At 38.9% G+C, this 9,793-nt stretch overlaps 1 non-coding gene across 1 annotated transcript; it reads left to right on the top strand.

Moving 5' to 3' along the window:
• The first annotated feature begins 7,578 nt into the window (after positions 1 to 7,578).
• On the top strand, positions 7,579 to 7,685 carry LOC127076909 (small nucleolar RNA R71). The gene has a single exon (XR_007786924.1). It is a non-coding gene; the product is annotated as a small nucleolar RNA R71 (small nucleolar RNA).
• Positions 7,686 to 9,793: the final 2,108 nt, after the last annotated feature.

The raw sequence follows: 9,793 nt of genomic DNA, 5'->3' as shown, positions 1-9,793 counted from the left end.
CAATAGGTCGCCGAACTCTTTCTGGCTGAAAGAGTACTTAACTCCAAAGAGCCTGAAAGCAGCATACCCATCTGGTCCAGAGTATGGGTCATAGTCGAATGAACTCAGGAACTCCAATGTCAGGTTCCTGTAGGTGTTACTCAAGTCATCAGCAGACTCGTCCCAGTGAAGCTGGTGGCTAAGGAATCAGATACTCGGCTCAATGCCCAGTGCCTCCATACAGTGCTGATCAGGATAACGTGTGGGTGCCATAGGGCGCTGATACAGAGCGATGCAGCGCTCTCTCTGAGCATTATCTCTATAGGCCACATGCATATAATCGAAATCCCGAATCCTGAAAAAGTTAAGAAAGTGATCCTGAAAATGCAAACCATTCAAATTTTTAGTCTCGATGCAAAATATGATAAAATAAAATAAAAATAAAAGTAAATAAATGCGAAAAAGTAAAATGAAAGAAAAACCATGGGTTGCCTCCCACGCAGCGCTTGTTTAACGTCATTAGCTTGACGATTAGAATTTATACACCTGTAGTAGTAGGGATTAGTGGATCAATCAGGGTGTGGCTTGAGTAGTATGCTGGAATGTCTCCTCCTTCGTAGAGCTTCAGTCTTTGTCCATTTACAATGAATGGACTACAGGTTTCGTTCTTGATTTCTACGGCTCCGGATCTCAGAATCTTGGATACATCGAAAGGACCAGTCCATCTTGAACGTAGCTTTCCCAGGAAGAGTCGTAACCTAGAGTTGAAAAGGAGAACAGGATCGCCTACTTTGAAGTTTTTCTTTACTATTCTTTTGTCGTGATAGGCTTTTGTTCTTTCTTTGTATATTTTTGCATTCTCGTAGGCAGATTGCCTAAGTTCTTCTAATTTATGAATGTCTAGAGTACGCTTTTCTCCTGCGGCTAGGTAGTCTAAATTCAAAGTTTTAATGGCCCAATAGGCCTTATGCTCTAATTCGAACGGTAAGTGACAGGATTTTCCATAGACTAGTTGGTAAGGAGTAGTTCCTATAGGGGTTTTGAAAGCGGTTCTATAGGCCCATAATGCTTCTTGAAGCTTCTGAGACCAGTCTCTCCTAGAAATAGAAACAGTTTTCTCTAGGATTTGTTTTATCTCCCTATTGGACACTTCTACTTGGCCACTAGTCTGTGGGTGGTACGGTGTTGCTACTCTATGCCTTACTCCATATTTTCTTAAAAGTTTGTCAAATATTCTCGATATAAAGTGTGATCCTCCATCGCTTATGACTAAACATGGTGTTCCAAATCTAGGGAATATATAGTTTTTAAATAGTTTGATTACTACCCTAGTGCCGTTTGTGGGTGCAGCTATAACTTAAATCCACTTAGACACATAGTCTACAACTACTAAGATATACCTATTTCCTAAGGATGGTGGAAAAGGTCCCATGAAATCTATACCCCATACGTCAAAGAGTTCTACTTCCTGAATGTTTCTTAGAGGCATTTCATCATGCCTTGAAATGCTTCCAGTGCGTTGGCATCTATCACATTTGACAATGCAAGCATAGACATCACGCCACATGGTAGGCCAGAATAGGCCAGCTTGAAGAATCTTGGCGTACGTCTTAGAGGTGCTCGCATGTCCATCATAAGGTGCAGAATGACAATGCTTGATAATATTATTTACCTCTTCTTCCGGAACACAACGACGAAAAATTCCATCTTTACCCCTTTTGAAAAGGAGCGGTTCGTCCCAATAGAAGTTTCTCACATCGTGGAAGAATTTCTTCTTGCGGTGGTAGTTAAGATCAGGGGGTACTATATCAGCAGCTAGGTAATTAACGAGTCTGCATACCAGGGTACGTTACTTATTGCTAAGGAATTTTGGGGATGCTCGTGAGGGCTAAGGTTATCATCTTCAATGGTTTCTACTCTAGCTATCAGTCTATCATAGGCGAAATCATCATTTATGGATACTAGTTCTGGTTTTAGATGTTCTAGCCTAGAAAGGTGATCGGCTACTACATTTTCAGTGCCTTTTTTTATCTCTTATGTCTAAATCAAACTCTTGTAGTAATAGAATCCATCGGAGTAACCTGGGCTTGGCATCTTTTTTACTTAATAGGTAACGAATGGCAGCATGATCGGTGTAAACTATAATTTTTTCTCCTACTAGATAAGATCTAAATTTGTCTATAGCGAAAACTACAGCGAGTAATTCTTTTTCAGTTGTTACATAGTTAAGTTGGGCAACATCTAGGGTTCTACTGGCATAATAAATGGCATGTAATTTTTTATCTTTCCTTTGTCCTAGAACGGCTCCAACTGCATAATCACTAGCATCACACATTATCTCAAAAGGTTCTGACCAATCAGGCGGTTTCATAATAGGTGTTGAGGTTAATGCTTGCTTTAAAAGATTAAATGCGTCATTACATTTTTCATCAAAAATGAATACAACATCTTTCATTAAAAGTCCAGCTAAAGGTTTGGTTATTTTGGAGAAGTCCTTAATAAAACGCCGGTAAAATCCAGTGTGTCCAAGAAAGCTTCGGACTTCTCTGATGGTTTTTGGGGGTTTTAGGTTTTCTATAACTTCTATTTTAGCTCTATCTACCTCTATACCTTTTTCAGAAACTATATGTCCTAAAACTATTCCTTCGGTCACCATGAAATGACACTTTTCCCAGTTTAGCACGAGGTTCACCTCCACGCATCTCTCCAGGATTTTCTCAAGGTTAGCAAGACAATTGTGGAAATCAAATCCACAAACCGAGAAATCATCCATAAACACTTACATGATACCATCTAGGTAATCTGCAAAGATTGACATCATGCAGCGTTGGAAAGTAGCTGGGGCATTACAGAGGCCGAATGGCATTCGTCTGTAGGAAAAAGTTCCATAAGGGCATGTAAAGGTAGTTTTTTCTTGATCTTCGGGGTGGATAGGTATTTGGAAGAATCCAGAGTATCCATTTAGATAACAAAAGTAAGAGTGTCTGGCTAAACGCTCCAACATTTGGTCTATAAATGGTAAAGGGAAATGATCCTTCCTGGTTGCTTTATTTAATTTTCTATAATCTATACACATCCGCCATCCTCCTTCTAAACGTTTTGCTACATGTTCGCCTTTATCGTTTTGCACGACTGTGATGCCTCCCTTTTTAGGTACTACATGCACAGGGCTCACCCACTTACTATCAGAGATCTGGTAGATTATACCTGCCTCAAGTAACTTAAGAACTTCCTTTTTAACAACATCACTCATTATAGGGTTTATTCTTCTCTGATGTTCCCTGGAGGGTTTTGAATCTTCTTCTAGCGAAATCCGATGCATGCATACGGATGGGCTTATACCTTTCAGGTCAGAGATATTATATCCTAAGGCTGAGGGATATCTTCGTAAGACGTCTAAAAGTTGGTTCGTTTCCTCTTGGCTCAAGGTAGCACTGACTATAACTGGACGGTTCATCTTTTCATCGAGGAACTCATATCTCAGGTTCTTAGGCAGTTCCTTAAGTTCTAAGGTTGGTTTCTTAGGGCATGGCATATGATCTAGGGTAAGGGATAAACATTCGTAAAGGTTATCATCAATGTAGGGTTTTTTAAAGTCATCATCTTTCCTTATGAGAGTTGATGGTAACTTAATTGTTTTTATAATTTCTTCTTGTTCTAATTCTCTAACACATTCATCAATGATATCTAAGGCATAACACGCGTCTCCCGTCACAGGTTCTTTGTTTTTGTTCTTTGTTTTGTTTTGTTTTTGTTTTCTTTCTAAAAATAAAATTGCATTTTTGTTGAAAGTTTTAGGCTATAGAATAATTTGAGGTCGAGTTTGCGGAGACTTGGGAAAAATTCACAAGATCGGTATTGTTTTAACACCGTAAGTCTCCTGCATATGGAAATTGAGTTGAATTTTTATTATGACATAGCCTTAAATTCTCATTCTCTGACAGCTCTTGAGTAGTTTATTTCAGCAGTCAGCACCATCTCACACACACTCTACGCAGGGAAGCCGATGAATATAAGTGAGTGTTCCGAAAAAGAAAAAAAAAAGAAAAAAAAAAGGAATGCACCTTCTAAGTTTGGTGACCCTCACCCGGTCACTTAACCCAACGGTTGTGGAACCTTCAAAAAAAAGTTGGAAATAAGACTCTTTTGTAGTTGGTTCAGCGGTTTCTTGTGCTGAACTTGGTAGGGCAGATTACGGTCCGATCCCCCGCAACTACAATTGAGTAAGCAAAGGGTTATGCCACTTAAGTACCAAAATCCCGTGCAGAAAAAGGATCAGAGTCACTAACCGGTCGCCTTGCTATGAGTGTGTGGAGATAACGGGCTTAATGTGAATTCGCCTGAATGAAAAAGAGCCAAAGAAGGATGAGTAAGTTAGGCTTTAATATAATAACATGATTCGAGTTGATTTATGTATTCAGGAGGTTTATGTTTGCATAACTGTGGATTAGTGTTCTTAAAATGTCCTTAGTGTGCAAGATTAGTACCTATCGAAGCAAACTTAACCGAAGATGACTTGTAGCCTAGAATGAGTAACTGTTGATGTGTTTGTGTTTTGTTTTGTTTTTCATTTTGCTCGGAGTGCAAAAGTTCAAGTGTGGGGGAATTTGATCAGTGCATTTTGATGCACGTTCTTCCATGTTTGTACCTAAACATTTCTTCGGTTTGCTTTGATTATTTTTATGTTTTAATGTGTTTTCATAATTTATGTTATTTTTGCAATTATTTAATTTTCGTATTTAATTTTCAGCATTAGCAGCTTTTGCGAGAAAAATCATATCTTGAGCTAGGAGTATCGGATTGAGACGTGCTACCAGTCGATGGAAAGCTAAGAAAAAGATATACAACTTTGGTTCAGAAGTCGAGAGCTGAATCAGACTGTAACAGGGCCAGAAAATTAGTTGAAGTTGCAGCATTAGTTTTATTTAAGTTTTGGGTCATTAGTTTTGGGCTTGGGTTATGTTTTCGATCCAGTTGGGTTGTAAACCAAATTCCTTGTTTTCCATATACCTAGCAGCCGCATAACATGAGGATTATCACTATTCACGAAATACTTGAAAGTTTTGGCAAGAATTCTCATGAAGAACTAATTGATCCAAACAATTTGCTGTATTCGGGTTCCGATACCTTGAGATTTTAGTAATTCTTATTCAGGTTTTTTATTCCTTTCAATATTAATATATATATATTTTGTTTGCTTAATCCGATTTACATATGCTATATTGATATAATCCGATTGATTGTGTGATCCTAACTATAGTCACGATTTCGTTTGCTTAATTCGTTATCGAGTCCGTTTAATTCATGTTTGCTTAATTCATGAAACTTAATCCCGTTTGCTTAATTCGGATAATAGGAACATACAACTTATACTATCAATTGCGCTTGTCAGTTGATATATAATCGAATAGGAATAGTTAATCTGCGGTTGGAATTACGATAGTCGATGATAGGCAAAGACCGAATCAGTAAATTGTTTGGATCGATTAGTTCTTCATGAGAATTCTTGCCAAAGCTTTCAAGTATTTCGTGAATAGTGATAATCCTCATGTTATGCGGCTGCTAGGTATATGGAAAACAAGGAATTTGGTTTACAACCCAACTGGATCGAAAACATAACCCAAGCCCAAAACTAATGACCCAAAACTTAAATAAAACTAATGCTGCAACTTCAACGAATTTTCTGGCCCTGTTACAGTCTGATTCAGCTCTCGACTTCTGAATAAAAGTTGTATATCTTTTTCTTAGCTTTCCATCGACTGGTAGCACGTCTCAATCCGATACTCCTAGCTCAAGATATGATTTTTCTCGCGAAAGCTGCTAATGCTGAAAATTAAATACGAAAATTAAATAAGTGCAAAAATAACATAAATTATGAAAACACATTAAAACATAAAAATAATCAAAGCAAACCGAAGAAATGCTTAGGTACAAACATGGAAGAACGTGCATCAAAATGCACTGATCACAGGTGCCATAAGAAATTTTGAAAGTATAAATTCTATTTTCTCGTCACCTACCTCAAATGTCAACTTTCCTTTCTTGACATCTATTATGGCTCCTGCAGTCGATAAGAATGGTCTACCTAGAAGGATTGGTATATCATTGTCCTCTTTGATGTCCATGACAACAAAATCAGTAGGGATAAATAACTGACCTATCCTAACAGGAACATCTTCTAAAATGCCTATCGGATATTTAACAGATCTATCGGCTAACTGAAGTGACATCTTAGTGGATTGTAATTCTCCTAAGTTTAACCTCTCACAAACCGTTAAAGGCATTAAGCTCACACTAGCTCCTAAGTCTAGAAAAGCTTTTTCGATGACATGATTACCCAAAAGGCAAGGAATGGAGAAATTTCCAGGATCTTTATCTTTCTTTGCTAATTTGTCCTCGGAAATAGCATTACATTCCAAAGGCTTCGGATCGTCAAATCTACGTTTGTTGGTAATGATGTCTTTGAGAAACTTTGCATAAGAAGGTATTTGGGTGATGGCTTCTGTGAAAGGGTTTTCTACATGAAGTTTTTCTATAACTTTAATAAATTTTTGATATTGTTTATTGATCTGGGTTTGTTTGAGTCTTTGCGGATATGGTATAGGTGGTTTATATGGCGGGGGTGGTACGTAAGTTTTGTCTTTAGGTTCTTCTCCTTTTTCTCGACCTTCCTGGTTTTCAGGTTCCTCTAGTTCCTTTACTTCGTCCGGGGGCTTGGTATATTCCTTAGAAGTTTCGGGTTCACTCAATCTAGGGTTTGGTGGCTCATCGTAAACGTTCCCACTTCGTAGGATAATGGCATTGGCTTGTCCTCTCGGATTTTGTTGAGGTTGTCCAGGGAACTGTACTCCAGGTGTAGTCTGAGGGGCTTGGTTTAAAGCTACCTGAGAGATCTGGGTTTCAAGCATCTTGGTATGAGTAACTATTTGGTCAACCTTGGTTCCTAATTGAGTAATCTATTTGTTAACATGAATGTTTTGGTTCATGAACTCATTGTTTTGTTGGGTTTGAGCGGTGATAAAATTTTCCATAATTTTCTCAAGGCTCGGCTTTGGTGGTACAGGTTGCATAGGTTGATTTGATCTAGGGGCTTGATAACTAGGTCTCGGAGGTGCATTATTTTTGATAGGGTTATTGTTCTTATAGGAGAAGTTCGGGTGATTCCTCCATCCAGGGTTATAGGTATTCGAATATGGGTTCCCTTGGGTGTAGTTCACTTGCTCAGAGTGGGTTTCGTTTAATAGACTGCATTCTGCAAATTAGTGTCCTTTGGTTCCACATATCTCACAATCCGACGAAACTGCGGCTACAGTATTCAGGTTTATGCATATATGCTCGACCTTAAGGGCTAATGCGTCCATTTTAGCTTGCATCATGTCTATAGAGCTTAGTTCATGCACTCCTCCTTGGGCTTCCTTCTTCTCAACTGTCGCTCGTTCGACTCCCCATGATTGATGGTTTTGAGCCATATCTTCGATGAGGGCACTAGCTTCAGGATAAGGTTTGTTCATCAGAGCACTGCCTGCGGCAGCGTCGATGGTCATCTTCGTGTTATAGTGAAGTCCATTATAGAAGGTTTGAATGATTAACCAATTTTCTAAACCATGATGTGGGCATGCTCGTAACAACTCTTTATATCTCTCTCAAGCTTCGAACAACGATTCTCCTTGGTTTTGGGTAAATCTAGTTATATGGTTTCGAAGAACGACGGTCTTACTTGGGGGAAAGTATCTAGCAAGAAAAACTCTTCTAAGGTTATCCCAAGTCGTAATGGAAATGGGTGGAAGGGAATGTAACCATGATAGGGCTTTATCTCTGAGGGAAAAAGGGAATAATCTTAAACGTATTGCCTCAGGAAAAGCTCCATTGGTTTTAAAGTGTCTGCTAATTGAAGAAATATTTTTAAATGTTGGTTTGGGTTCTAAGTAGCGAGACCTGCGAATTGTCTCTGTTGCACTAGTTGCAACAGGGATGGTTTAAGTTCAAAATTATTAGCTGGGATGGTTCGGTTTACTATACTAGAACTAGGTTCTTCATTTGATGGTTAAGCGAAATCTTTAAGAGGTCTTTGGTTTTGATCTTCGGCTATAGCTCTCTTAATTCTATGAAAGAATAAATGTGCGTGAGCGTAACGTTCAGGTTCCGCCAGAGGATATACCAAGCTTAAACTTCTGGTGCTGCGAGTTCTTCGCATTGACCTGCGGGAAATAGCCTAAGTCTAAACGATATAACAACAGGAAAATGAAATTTGACGAAATTGGTCCCCGGCAACGGCGCCAAAAACTTGATGCGTGCTTTTCGCAAGTATACGAACGCATCAGAGTAATATAAAAGATTGTCGAATCTGTCATACCCCGATTTTGGTCCTGAATTTTTTATGTTTGTTTAGCATGCTTGGCCTAACCTTACTTTGGTTTTATATGAGGATTGGTTTTGGTCCAAAGTCATGGTGTTGTTCATGTGATTGTGGATGCATCTATGGTCTGGGTCATCTGAACAACCAAGCTTCTTGTGTTTCAAGCCACTTGCTAGTCATGTTATTGGTTCATGGATACTATGTCAAAACCCTAACCTTATGGTCTCATTTCATGGCCTTGTTCATATACATTATCAGTCAAGTTATTTTTCAAAAGTCAAACATTCAAGTCATAAGACAAAACAATTTGGAAACCAACTTCAAACCATTTGTTAATCCATTTCAATTTATTTCATGTCATTGTAAACCATTACATTTGATTCCACACAAGAAAATACAAAATTTGACATTTTTGACCAATTGTTGACTTTGGTCAACAATTGACTTTTTGGTCAACTTTGACCAAAGTCACCCAAAACCCAAAAGCCTTGATTTTCACCACAATCATCATCCCATTGTCCACTTACAAGAAAAATGCAAACACATTTGAATTTTGACCATTTGTTGACTTTGGTCAACAATTGACTTTTTGGTCAACGTTGACCAAAGTCAACCATATGCCAGTGCTCAGCCCTGACCACTAAATGACTATTCATATCTCTCATTTCATTCTCCGTGTCCATGTTGACTTTGATTTAACCATTTGAATTTGATTTTCTTCACTTTGGCGCAACCACGCTTGGTCATGTCTTGAGCATTTGAATTTCTTGCCTTAACAACCAACCTTTACTCTGCTGCACAGACCCTTGCAATCGTGATACTATAGCAGCCAAATCAAAGCATGAATTCCACAAGGTCATGACATGATGACCGAAATTGGAACAATGGTGTGAGTTAGGCCATGTGAAACAATGCCTGACCTGCATCAAGTGACCGACCATTAGCCTAACCAAGTCTAACTTGGCCTGTTACAATAAAAAGCTGCCGCAAACACCACAAAACTTGGCCTAAATCAATGCAGCAAACAACAGAGTCATACCTGCATAAGCGATGGCAATGCTAACACGCTTAAACCACCTGGATGACCAACCTTTAGCCAAGTATCCATGCTAGCCCTGTTGCAACAATCCAGCCCAATCCTGCAGCACACTTGAGCCAAGCCTTGCAGCAGCACCATAACCTGACCATTGTAACATTCCCACATGCATTTGGCCTTGAATTTATGATGATGGAGAAGGCTCATGGAAAGCTGCAACATAAAATCCTCCATGCAAGAAAAATTCAACATAACCAAACTCAATCATGTCCAAACCATCAAGAATACCGTATCCAAACCAGTTGGCATTATGCCAACAAGCCATACCAAGAAACATCCTGCTAAAATACCTGCAGACTAAACCAAATCACCATCGAGGCTTAATGCAGAATGAGCACAGTCCGCCATGTACCTGCAGCAAC

The sequence above is a fragment of the Lathyrus oleraceus genome, chromosome 4 (genome assembly GCF_024323335.1).
Source record: "Lathyrus oleraceus cultivar Zhongwan6 chromosome 4, CAAS_Psat_ZW6_1.0, whole genome shotgun sequence".
Lineage (NCBI taxonomy): Eukaryota > Viridiplantae > Streptophyta > Magnoliopsida > Fabales > Fabaceae > Lathyrus > Lathyrus oleraceus.
This window is presented reverse-complemented; position numbering and strand designations above follow the sequence as displayed.